This window comes from Martes martes, assembly GCF_963455335.1.
Source record: "Martes martes genome assembly, chromosome: 15".
Taxonomy (NCBI): Eukaryota; Metazoa; Chordata; class Mammalia; order Carnivora; family Mustelidae; genus Martes; species Martes martes.
In genome coordinates, this window is record NC_137903.1 from 45,458,035 (window position 1) to 45,471,185 (window position 13,151).

A 13,151-nucleotide genomic window follows, 5' to 3' on the forward strand; every position below is an offset into this window, starting at 1 on the left:
CTCTCTCAAATAAATAAATAAAATCTTTTTAAAAATTAAAAAAATAAAAAAACTTATCAAACTCAACATCCAAAGAACAAATAATCCAATCAAGAAATGGGCAGATGACATGAATAGACATTTCTGCAAAGAAGACATATAAATGGCCAACAGACACATGAAAAAATGCTCAATATCACTCAGCATCAGGAAAATCCAAATCAAAACCACAATGCCACATGCTAATACCAATCAGTATGGCTAAATAAAATCAGAATGGCTAAAATAAATAAGTCAGGAAACGACAGATACTGGTAAGGATGCGGAAAAAGGAGAACTCTCCTATACTGTTGGTGGGAATGCAAGCTGGTATAGCCACTCTGGAAAACAGTATGGAGGTTCCTCAAAAGTTGAAAATAGAGCTACCCTGTGCCTAGCAATTGCACTACTGGGTATTTACCCCAAAGAAACAGATGCAGTGATCTGACGGGTTACCTGCACCCTAATGTTTATAGCAGCAATGTCCACAATAGCCAAACTATGGAAAGAGCCCAGATGTCCACTGACAGATGAACGGATAAAGAAGATGTGGTATGTACATGCGCTGTGTGCGCAAGCATGCAAGAATATTATGCAGCCGTCAAACAAATGAAATCTTGGGGCACCTGGGTGGCTCAATGGGTTAAGCCTCTGCCTTCAGCTCAGGTCATGATCTCAGGGTCTTGGGATCCAGCCCTGCATCGGGCTCTCTGCTCAGCAGGGAGCCTGCTTCCTCCTCTCACTCTGCCTGCCTCTCCGCCTACTTGTGATCTCTGTCAAATAAATAAATAAAATCTTTAACAAAAAATGAAATCTTGCCATTTGCAACAACATGGATGGAATGGGGGGATTATGCTAAGTGAAATGAGTCAATCAGCAAAAGACAATTATCATATGATCTCACTGATAGGCAGAATTTAAGAAATAGGGCAGAGGATCATAGGGGAAGAGAGGAAAAAAATGAAACAAGACAAAACCAGAGAGGGAGACATACCATAAGAGACCCTTAATCTTAGGAAACAAACAGAGAGTTGCTGGAGGGGGAGCTGGGTGATGGACACTGGGGAGGGTATGTGTTGTGGTGAGTACTGTGAATTGTGTAAGACTGACGAATCATAGATCTGTGCCCCTGAAACAAAGAATACGTTAAATATTAATAAAAAATATCAAAAAAGAAAAGAAAATGTGCAAACTCAAATGTACTGATCTAGAAAGGTATCTTGTCCAGCTATTTAAGCGCTCAAATACTTCCTCTATAGGAAATTAAGTGTGAAATTCTAATTTTTGTACCCAACATCCCAATCGCCCAATAAGCAAAACCATGATGTATGATGTATGATATATACTCATTAAAATACTGATTATTTCACAAGTTAAGTGTCCATGTAATTTTCACTTAGGAAGGCCAAAAAAAAAGAAATAAAAAGGGCAGGAATACTGAACACATAACATTACATAATGTAAACATCAGGAAACAAGAATATCAGCTAACTTAAAGACTTATTTTAATAATAGAAGATGCCTATGAAGAACAGGCCAAGAGCTATGGGGTACTAAGGAAAATAACACATGGTCCCTGGCCTTCAAGCATGTCATACACTTATGAGAGAAACAAAGAAGTCAATCAGCTACCATATACAGAGATGTGGCCTGAATGTTTTGATATCACAGAACAAGAGTGCTTACTAGCATAAACAAAAGCAGAGAAGGCCTCTTGATAAAGGATTCTTGGCCTGAGTCTTAAAGAGTTAGCCATGGAATAAAAGTTAGCCTGTAAAAAACTACAGCTTCAAGATACAGACACAGATAGAGACAGAGAGAGAGAGAGAGATTCATTCTCTCCAGAAGTATTTCTGGACCATGTACGTGCCAGGCACAGATCATACTGATGGAACTAAACGGATTTTAGTGCGGCTGGAACCTAGAGAGCATGCACGAGACAAGACAGGCACCAGATCATCAGAGCCTTGGATGGCTCTCTGCTAAGGAGTTTAGACATCACCCTTAAGATGGTAAGAAATGAAAGCTTTTTTTTTTTTTTAAGATCTTTATTTCTTTGACAGAGAGAGAGAGAGAGACAGTGAGAGACGGAATACAAGCAGGAGGAGTGGGAGAGGAAGAAGCAGGCTCCCCGCTGAGCAAGGAGCCCAACTCGGGGCTCAATTCCAGGACCCAGAGATAACGACCCGAGCTGAAGGCAGACGCCTAACAACTGAGCCACCCAGGTGCCCCAGAAATGAAAGCTCTTAAGGAAGTAACAAGCTCAAAGCTGTACCACTCAGACTCTGACTCGGGCTTTCTTATACATTCTCTCCAAGGAGCTGGCACAAAGTCTCCAGGGAGAGGGAGGAAACAAGCAGATACAATCCCCATTTCACAGATATTGTAGGAGGGAACATCAGCTGCTAAGGTTTACCATTTCCCTACCCTCCCGTTCTGTCATGAGACTCCATTCTAGGGAGGTGAAAGGTTTCAGTACCAGTAGCAGGCAGGAGACAGAAAGTGGTAACAGATAAGAAAGGGGAGTTCTTCTGACCAAAGTGAATTTAAGGATCATCCATAGGAAACTATTCCTATTTTAAACAGAGTATTATAGGAACAAAATATATATAATCTAAAGCATGTTAAAACATTATCTGAGAAGATGAGGAGTTTGATGTCGTGTGTATTTACCACAATTAAAACAACTTTTAAGAAAAGAAAAAAAGGGGCGCCTGGGTGGCTCAGTGGGTTAAAAGCCTCCGCCTTCGGCTCACTTCATGATCTCAGGGTCCTGAGAGCGACACACACCCCCCCATCGGCCTCTCTGCTCAGCAGGGAGCCTGCTTCCCTTCCTCTCCCTCTGCCTGCCTCTCTGCCTGCTTGTGATCTGTCTATCAAATAAATAAATAAAATCTTTAAAAATATATTAAAAAAAAAAGAAAGAAAAAAAGCCTGAAATTTAGGCAACCTATTTTCATACTCTGGCAAACATTAAAAATGGTAAGTTCATATTATATTTAATTACAATTCTTTCATTCTTCCTTCACATTTAAAGAACTCTTCAAAATCTACCCCAAACACAAAACTAAATGTGTGAGAACACAAAGAAAAAGAATAATTACTATCTTACTGGGGGACAGAAGACAATCATATCCCAAACGGATGTTATCTAAGAGCCGACTATGCTTTCCAAGAGATGTTGCAATGGTGCAAATTGCCTCCATAAAGAATGCACATGAATTTGGGCAGACACATTTGACAGCACAGCTGTCTGTCCAGGCACACTGCTGAAAGAATAGTACACTCCTACTTGTCCTGTCCTCTACGCACCTTAAGTCTCCTTACAAAAGGAGGTTTAAACAAAACTATCATATTTAAGCCTCTAATGTGTGTGTGTGTGTGTGTGTGTGTGTTCAGTAAGGTCAGTTAGATAATATCAGAAGCAATAAACCCTTTAACATCACCCTTACCCTAAAGTTAGTCTCTGAATACTTCTGAACAAAATAATTTTGTTCATGTACATTTATTAACTCTTGATTTGAGGTTGCCCTCTAGTTTCAAAGGGAAGGTAATAAGCCACTAGCTTTCAGAAAACTGATACAGTATGGTAGAGGAGTGCATATTGAGAATCAGAGTAACAGAGTATGAGTCCTAACTTTGTGACCTTGGGGCAACTGTCCAACCTCTCTGAGCTTCAGTTTTTCATCAAACATGAATAATGATGCTTACACTAGTTACATTACAGAGTTGCTTGAAGATCAAAGAACTAAATGTAACCTTACCTTATCCACACACTGCAATGCACCCTTCTCAGCAATTTCAATTTCATGCAACCACTTCTGAATACATCTTCTATCCTATTAGCTCATTCCTTCTCGTACAGGAGCTCCTGCCATCATCCGATCCCAGCAGAACCTCAAATCTACTGACCCAACCATCTTTTCACTCTCCCTCCCCACTGGAAGTCCTCTCTTCTCTCCTTACCCAGTTTAAATTCCATGATGCATCACTATGATCATTCACTCCTCTCTCACTTGGACATACTCACTTTGCAGAACCACAATCCTGTTTAAATTCAATTCTCTGTTCTCCTACTACTCAAGGAGAGTACTGGAGCAAAAAAGCACACAACCAAGCTGAATGGCCTCTTTTAACTCATGACCTTTAACCTCAACTGAGTCCTGAGTTCTGCCTGGTAATCATAATCTATTTCCCTAGCCCATGCACTCTCCCACTTCTCTAAACACTTACATGCTCTCTCCTCTTCTCAAACTTCTAGTATCTTCTTCCATGCCCTTTCCCACTCTCAGCTGATGACTTGCTTAGAAAATTAAAGCAGTCAGAAGAGGATTTCCAGGAATTATCATCGCACCCACCCACAGTACCAGCATCTATCTGCACCCATATGTTCTGCCTTCCTTCTTGTTATGATAAATGAGCTACTATATCTTTTCTCTATCTAACCCCTTCCCTCCTGTACAAGCTCCAATCCCTACCACCAGCAATTCTCCTCCTCTTCTGTATCATCAGCTTTTTTCCTTCCCTTTTTCCCCTCTCTACCACATCACTTCCATGAGCATACAAAATACCTATGAAAATGCCATAACTCCTATCACAAAAACCATACGAGCAGAAACAATGCCAGGTAGAACTAAAAAGAAACACAAAGCAAAATGGAAACAGGCCTCTGGATCCCCACATCTCTGAGCAGGAAACTGGCTGAAAGAAAAAAAATGACTCCATTGCAAACATGGGCTTCCTTCAGGGAAGACTAAAGAGGACTGAACAAAGGAAGCTAAGAAGGGCTACATAACTTTTACAATATCATACAACTAAGTAAGTGGCAGAATTAGGATATGAACTCAGAAAGGCTACATTCTTTCCCCCTCCCGGCTTTAATTCTCTTTATTTTTCTTATATAAAACTATAGCGGTGGCCACAGCAGGAGCCTGGGTCCTCTACACCCTCTAGTGTAAGTCTTTACAAGCTGGTTGGTGAATCCCCGATAGGGAGATTTGGTGAACACAGTCTCTTTCAGAGGTTGGGGGGGGGGGGATGTGAGACAGCTGTAGGTCTTGGAAATGGCATCCAAAGTGGCCTTGGCAAAGTCGCCCAAAGTGACAGTGCAGCCCCCGGCCAAGGTGCAGGAGCTGTCAGTATTGGCCTTCATCAGGAGTTCCTCCGGCACATGGGCTGAGACAATGCCAGCGCCTTTGGAGGCAGGGATGAGGTGCACAAGCAGAGCCACAGTGGCCGGTCACCTTGTGAGGGACAGTGTGAGGCTGGATAATCTTGTTCCCCTCGTAGTTTCACAGCACAAGGACAACGGAGAGTTTAGCCAGGATGATGGCCCCATGGATGGCAGTGGCTACCTCCCTGGAGCACTTAACACCCAGACTCTTCGATGGCAACAAATGCCTAGAACCTGGTCCGCAGGGCAGCAGGCATCTGCTTCTACACAGGCATAATCTTCAAAACCTCATCCTTGAGGGATGCCCCAAGGAAAGAGTCAGTGATCTCAGATTCCCTGACGGGCTGGGAGAAGAGATCTCCAGGGACTTGATCTTCATGTTCTTGAACAGGTGGCCCAGACTGGTGACCCAGAACCACTCCTTGACCTTGGCTAGGCCTCAGCCCCACCCCACCCACAGCCAAGACTCATCCTGGATGCCGTTCCATCGGCCTCCCACTGCAGCCCCCCACACCCACCCTGGGTCTCTGGGTCCTTCTGCAGTACCAGCATCATCCACAGATTGGTGTTTTCTAGGAGAAGAAAAGGTCTACATTCTTAACACACATTATCTCATTAAACCTTTACAATGCTGTGACATAAACACTGTTATTACTCCCATTTTACAAATGGGGAAACTGACTTAGTGATTTAATATACATTTAATACTCAGTGATTTAATACACATCCAGAATGTATTTAACAACTACACTATGTTCAGAATTGAGGTAAAACTTTCAAAACAAAAAGATACACAGGACATATATTCACAGTCCTCTTAAGTATGCTTTTACAAAAAAATTACTCCATCAAAATTTTATTCTTAAGGGCCTCATTACCTCAAAGCTTTGGAAACTAAATATTTTATTGGGAGTTAATAAAATTTGTTTCTACAAATCTGTAAAAATTTGGCTTGCTAAATATTCACGTCAAAAAGAGTTTAAGGATAAAGTTACTTAAAATTGCAAAGTTAGTTGTAAAGACACTTTCTCTATTTAATTTAAACTATTAAACAAATTAAAATGGTACTAAAAACATCCTTAGCTGTATGTTAAAATCAAGTGTCCCAAAGATTTTTACCAGCAAGACCATAATGATCTACTTCCAGTTATTTGTACCTCAAAAAATAGCAACAAATGCCCTAAAATTTTCCATAAATCAGATACCCTATAAAGCCAAACTGGTTCTTCATACTAAAATTGGTAAGGTTCGGGGGCACCTGGGTGGCTCGGTTGGTTAAGCTTCTGCCTTTTGCTCAGGTCCTGATCCCAGGATCCTGGGACTAATAAGCCAATTATGGCGCTCCCTAATCAGCGGGGGGAGTCTGCTTTTCCCTCTGCCCTTCCCCTTATCAATGTGCACTTGTGCTCTGTCTCAAATACAAAAAATCTTTAAAAAATAAAAATAAAATTGGTAAGGTTCTAGAAGCCTTTAACAGATAAGTTGCCACTTATACTTTGCATACTTAACTCTTCTAAATAAATTTAACTATGAAAAATACTAATTCAAATCAAAATATATAAGGAAGCAATAAACAGTCATAAAGCTGGCAATTAAGACTGAAAGTTTAGGGGCACCTGGGTGGCTCAGTGGGTGAAGCCTCTGCCTTCGCTGGGGTCATGATCCCAGGGTCCTAGGATTGAGTCCCACATCGGGCTCTCTGCGGGGGGCCTGCTTCCCCTCCCCCCCACTGCCTGCTTCTTTCCCTACTTGTGATCTCTCTCTCTCTCTGTCAAATAAATAAATAAAATCTTTTATAAAAAAAAAAAAGACTGAAAGTTTAGATAATGTATTCCTACAAAATACAGGTTGACTTTCACTAACAAGACTGTTACTTGTTTTGGTAACAAGACTGTTACCTTCTTAACAATTTAACAACAACAACAAAATTCCTGTCTTTGTTAATATACAACTAAAATAGTCAAAAAACTGTAACTCAAAAACAAACGTAAGGCAAAACACTGTGGAAGAGCACTGAACTGGAAGTCAGAAGACCTAAGTTCCAATCTTTCCTCCATCATAACTGGATATGAAAATTTACCACTGTGTTTCTACTTCTCCAACCTGTAAAAACAAGGGGCAGGGGAAGAGATCACTCTAAGGTTATTTTCAGCTCAAAAATCTTTTGACTCCATGAACCAAACTAAGGGATATATTTTGTTTTCATATTTTAGGAACTCTAGAGAAGCGATCAAATTAACAGAAATCAAGAATAAATAATCGATGCCCTTTTAGAATATAACTATAATTATGTAGTATGCCTAAGTTGTACAAGATAGCTTTGGTATTCATTCTCAGAGTTCTTTTGGAGTGTATACGTTAAATCATTTTAACTCTCTCTCTGAACTTGACTGGATCCAGCAATTTCTTATTTAAAAGTTTTCCTAAACTCTCAATATGCTAGGCTCTCCCTTTAACTTTCATTTTCTATTCCTCTTCTCCTTCCAACACTATTTACATTTCAGTATGCTTCACAGTGACCATTTTGCTCATCTTCTTCCTATACCTTTACCATTCCTGGTTTTTAATGCCTCCCTTATCCATGATTTCATTTTTCTTTTTAAGACACAGTACACCTGAACACATGCAAGGGGATGGGAGAGGGTCAGGGAGAAGGAGACAGAGAATCCCAAGCAGGCTCCACACCTAGTGAGGAGGTGGGGCTCAATGTCAGGACCCTGAGATCATGACCCTATGATCATGCCCTGAGCCATGCCGTGAGCCACGATCAAGGGTCAAGTGAGCCACCAGGCAGCCCCATTTTTTTATTCAATGTGTCCCTATGTCCCCCCCCAAAGGGGGGGGGCTCTACTGACCAGTTAGATATTAAGAGTTCTGAGATCCTCAAATTTCAGATTTATTTCCTATGATGCAACTCCTTTCCACACTATCAGACATAGCAGGTTTGCTAGCAAATTCACACATATTATTCAATCATTCAGAAGTTTAAATTTTACATGTTGACATTTTTATATTCCATTTGTTTTCATCACTAGCAACCTGCTTGCTTAAAGTCTAAGAATTTTGACTTTTAAATACTTCTCAGCATACTGATACATGCTGGAGAAACCAAAGCAGTTTCAAATTTGAAATGTTACCTAGTAAAAGTAGAGAGGAAAAAATAGCACCCAATATTTAATTTCTCAAAACTCTACCGCTCAGCCTTTTTTGGAAGGCCTAAGGAATAAAAATTTATTTCATGCTATAACTATAAAATGTACTGAAGATTCTTTTAGGAATCTTACATTTCTTCAAGATCCAAGTGATACATAGGGGATCTAATCAAATTTAAATCACTCTGGAGTTTTAACTATAATTCCTAAAGTTACTATTTGAAAATATAAACACTTACTATGAATTCACTTTTATTTCATACCCTGTCTTCAATGGTGGAAAGTCACATCCCAGAGAGAAATGATACCTAACTAAATTTGATAAAACCCACTGTATCTAGTACAGTGCTACATATTTGATGGCTATTTTAGACTCATGTGTCTCTCTGCCTTCATCCCTGTCCCCACGAATTTATTCTCCACAAAGCAGTGAGACTGAAACTTTAAATATAACCCCCATGGCCCAAGATTCCCATCCTACTCAGAATAAAGTCCTAATTCCTTACGATGGTATGCAAGCCTTCTATAAACTGGCCCTCAGCAGTCTCCCTCATCCCACATGCAACTTTTACCTTCTTTCTCCTTCTACAGATTATCTCCCAGCATTCTCCCACCAAGTCAGTCCTCTCTAGCCACTCCGCCTCTACCACTCCAGAAGGATACCTCTGCCTTGAAAATGTTCTCCAAAAAATGTCCTTGATGGTCCTGTCCCTGGAATACTTATCTCCTGAAAGCCCTAAGTCTCATTCCTTCTGATCATTCAATTCTCTGCTGAAAAATCACCCTCTCAGCCAGAGGCTTTCTCTCACCATCCTATCATCAACAGTAGCACCCTTGGGTCTGCTCTTTTACTCAGCTGTATTTTTCTCCTCGACCTCCTCACCACAGATAGTTAATAAATGTTTAGTGCCTGTCTCCACCCACTACCACTTACCACAAAGGCAGGGAGTTTCATTTGTTCACTAACATACTCCCAGTGCCAAGAAAGTGCGTGGTAGGTGCTCAATAACGGTTAAATACAGGAAAATCTGAAATGCCTGACTCAGGAAGTCATGCTGTCATTATTATTCAAGCATACTAAAAAAGTCCCTTAAATAATACTTAAAGTGTTATTTAAACTAGGAATGTTGCTTGCCTCTAAGGAAGAGAACCAGGTAGCTGAAGCAGAAAGATGCAGGGCAATTAAATGTATATACCTCTGGGGAGCCTGGGTGGCCCAGGTCAGGTAAGCATCTGCCTTTGGCTCAGGTCATGATCCCAGGGTCCTGGGATGGAGCCCTCCATCGGGCTCCCTGCTCAGCAGGGAGTCTGCTTCTCTCTCTGCCTCTGCCTCTCCCCCTGCTTGTGTGCATGCTCTCTGACAAATAAAATCTTACAAAAAAAAACTAAAGATAAATGTATACCTCTTATAATCTTGAACTGTCTTAATGTGTTAACACTGTATTAATGTGCTAACTTCATTAACTGTATTAATATGTTAACTTAAATCTTGAACTGGACCAATGTGTGATTCTTCTTAATATTAATAAAATTTTAAATTTAATAGTAATATTGTTGCTTGACTTATATAAACACCCCAGTTCAATCCTGCATTTTCAAGATATGGAATACTGGGGTGCCTGGGTGGCTCAGTCATTAAGCATCTGCCTTCTGCTAAGGTCATGATCCCAGGGTCCTGGGTCCAAGCCCTGCCCCTGCTTGGCGGGAGGCCTGCTTCTCCTTCTCCTACTCCCCCTGCTTGTGTTCCCTCTCTTGCTGTGTCTCTCTCTGCCAAATAAATAAAACCTTTAAGGAAAAAAAAAAAAAGATATGGAATACTACTTGCAAAAATACGGCATTCTTTATGTTGTTCTGGGATGTTTTAATATGATTCTTCAAGAATTTCTCAGAGCATGGGCACCTGGTGGCTCAGTGGGTTAAGACCTCTGCCTTTGGCTCGGGTCATGATCCCGGGGTCCTGGGATCGAGCCCCGCATCGGGCTCTCTGCTCAGCGGGGAGCCTGCTTCCTCATCTCTCTCTGCCTGCCTCTCTGCCTACTTGTGATCTCTGTCAAGTAAATAAAGTCTTAAAAAAAAAAAAAAAAAAGAAACTCCAGGGACAATACTCTAGAGTCCCCTCCCTCTTTGGGAGCTTTATACTATCATATCACACAATAAAATGTTGCTTTGCTGCCCACAAAAAAAAATAATAATAATTTCTCAGAGCACAAGAAGTTTTATGCTCCTTCTTTAATGCTCCCTTTAGTCTTATATTAACTAGTAATCATCTGGTCACTAGGAATTTGTTAGCTACATTCACTAGTTCACTAGTAAACAAGAAAAGCAGTATGATAATGCCTTTACTAATTATAGGGTTGTGTGCCAATGGTACTATCAGAAACTCTGTCATTAAAGAGAGCAGTAACAAAGACCATTCCAGGACAGACTCTAGTGTATCAGGAAGGCAAAGTCTTAGCTCTGGTAATGAGACTGGATGGGAAGAATATTGGAAAAGGAGAAGTGGAAGCAGCTACTGTCACTCCCCTTATCATCACAGCTAATCCACTAGTTCGCCAGAAAGTCCCTCCCAGTTCTCTTGAAAACAGTGCTCCTCTCAATAGGACAGGAAGGACACATGAAGAAGGTTACTTACAAAAGAGGAAACCCAGCAAGACAGTGATAAACTCCTTCAAGGGCCAATATTAAATCTAACAGCCTTCCAAGTACTTTCTACGTGTATTATATCACAAAGGATGAGAATTATAAAACCAACTTGGAAAGAATAAACACTGATTTCTGCCAGCCATACGGTAACAGACTATTAAACTTCTTAATTTTCAAATTCAGATAGTACTGTATACTTTTCCAACTCCTGTATATTAAGACATTAGGTATTACATGGTAGTATGACAAGCATAATCTTTCTGTATTTAATCACTTAAACTATATACACCTACTTCCCCATTATTTAAATAATCTCTACTATCATTACTAAAAAAAAAAAAAACTTCTCCCCCTGAAATTATTAAGTAACAGTCTACATAGTGTTATATGAAAGACAGAACCATTAATTACTCCCTAAACTGAAATTAGAGAAAAAAGTTTATCAATCAACTGGAGGGGTGCCTGGGTGGCTCAGTGGGTTAAGCCTCTGCCTTCGGCTCCGGTCATGATCTCAGGGTCCTGAGATCGAGCCCTGCATCGGGGGAGCCTGCTTCCCCCCCCCACAACCTGTCTCTCTGCCTACTTGTGATCTCTGTCAAATAAATAAATAAAATCTTAAAAAAAAAAATCAACTGGAATCTGTCATATAAAACTAAGTTCAACCATAATTTAAATAAATAAGTAAAGTTTGGACCTAAACAAAAGCACCATAAATGGTCTTTAGTTTCCCTTAAACACACACACACACACACACACACACACACACACACAATTTTACTGCAAACAAAAACATAAAAACAAAAGAGCAAAACAAAAACAAAACAAAACAAAACAAAAAAAAAGAGCAGGGGCGCCTGGGTGGCTCAGTGGGTTGAAGCCCCTGCCTTCGGCTCGGGTCGTGGTCCCGGGGTCCTGGGATGGAGCCCCGAGTCGGGCTCTCTGCTCGGCGGGGAGCCTGCTTCCCCCTCTGTCTCTGCCTATCTGCCTACTTGTGATCTCTGTCAAATAAATAAATAAATAAAATCTTTAAAAAAAAAAAAAAAGAGCAACTGTAATACTCTGGACATTTTGCCTTTCCTCTAGAGCCAAAATATAACAAAACATTAACCAGTCATAGTTCAATGTATTGATCAGCCACTGTATACAAGAGGGAGCTTACTAATCAGACTTAGTAGTTACAGAACTAATTAAGAAAAATGGCTCATAGGACTAGTCTGGCTCTCATTATACCACAAGTATGTACAGCTAGCATCAAGGTCATGCCAGTCAATCTATCCAGAAGCACAACCAAAAAGCTGTATTATCCCAACATTCCCTAGCTCCTTCCCCATTTTGCTAGGGAAGGAGAGATAAAACAAAAAAATATGGAATCAGAATGTCAAATAAAATGCTTCCAGCCAACACTGTTATTTCTATAATACCCTGTAAATGTATCACCCAAACTCTAATCAAAACAAACTTACTGAATAATTCCTTCACTGCTTTATTTTCTGAGCGAAAATAAATATACTTGTTCTTTTTTTTTTTTTAAGATTTTATTTATTTGTCAGAGAGAGAGGGAGAGAGCACAAGCAGGGAAAGTGGCAGGTACAGGGACAAGTGGGCTCCCTGCTGAGCAAGAAGCCTGATGTGGGACTTGATCCCAGAATCCTGGAATCAGGACACAAGTCAGACAAATGCTTGACCGACTGAGCCACCCAGGTGTCCCGAAATATACTTGTTCTTATCCCAGCCTGCCTTTCCATTTTCTAAATCATGCTGTCATGATGGCACATGATTTCACCCATTTGTTGGGTTTATAAATAGTAGAAATCAGGTAAATTGAAGAGTTAAATCAGAAAAGTCACTTAACCTAAAGATATTTGTGTGCACAGAGAAGTCATGTACATCCTATGCAGAAAATGTGTACAATCCTGTAATAGACAAAATTTTTAAAATGAATCCAGAAAAAACAATAAAATTTTGGTTAGCTGAAGTACTTTCTGAAACATTAAATCTGATAATCTTTTCCTAATTCAAGAGACTAAATTTTTTGAGACTAAATTTCTTGAAACTTTGCTTTTTTTTAATTTTTTAATTAACATATAATGTATTATTAGCCCCAGGGGTACAGGCCTGTGAATTGTCAGTAAACTTTGCTATTTTAAAACTAGAACTCAATTTTT

General features: G+C 40.2%; 1 protein-coding gene and 1 pseudogene across 3 annotated transcripts in view; both read right to left on the minus strand.

Annotated features, from left to right (window-relative positions):
- Positions 1-13,151, minus strand: part of ABL2 (ABL proto-oncogene 2, non-receptor tyrosine kinase) — a 114,515-nt gene that overhangs the window by 70,773 nt on the left and 30,591 nt on the right. The window lies entirely within an intron of this gene.
- Positions 4,896-5,743, minus strand: LOC308355562 (small ribosomal subunit protein uS5-like; annotated as a pseudogene). Its single transcript has 2 exons — positions 5,710-5,743; positions 4,896-5,623 (listed from the first exon to the last, which is right to left on the minus strand). The product of its transcript is annotated as a small ribosomal subunit protein uS5-like (transcript).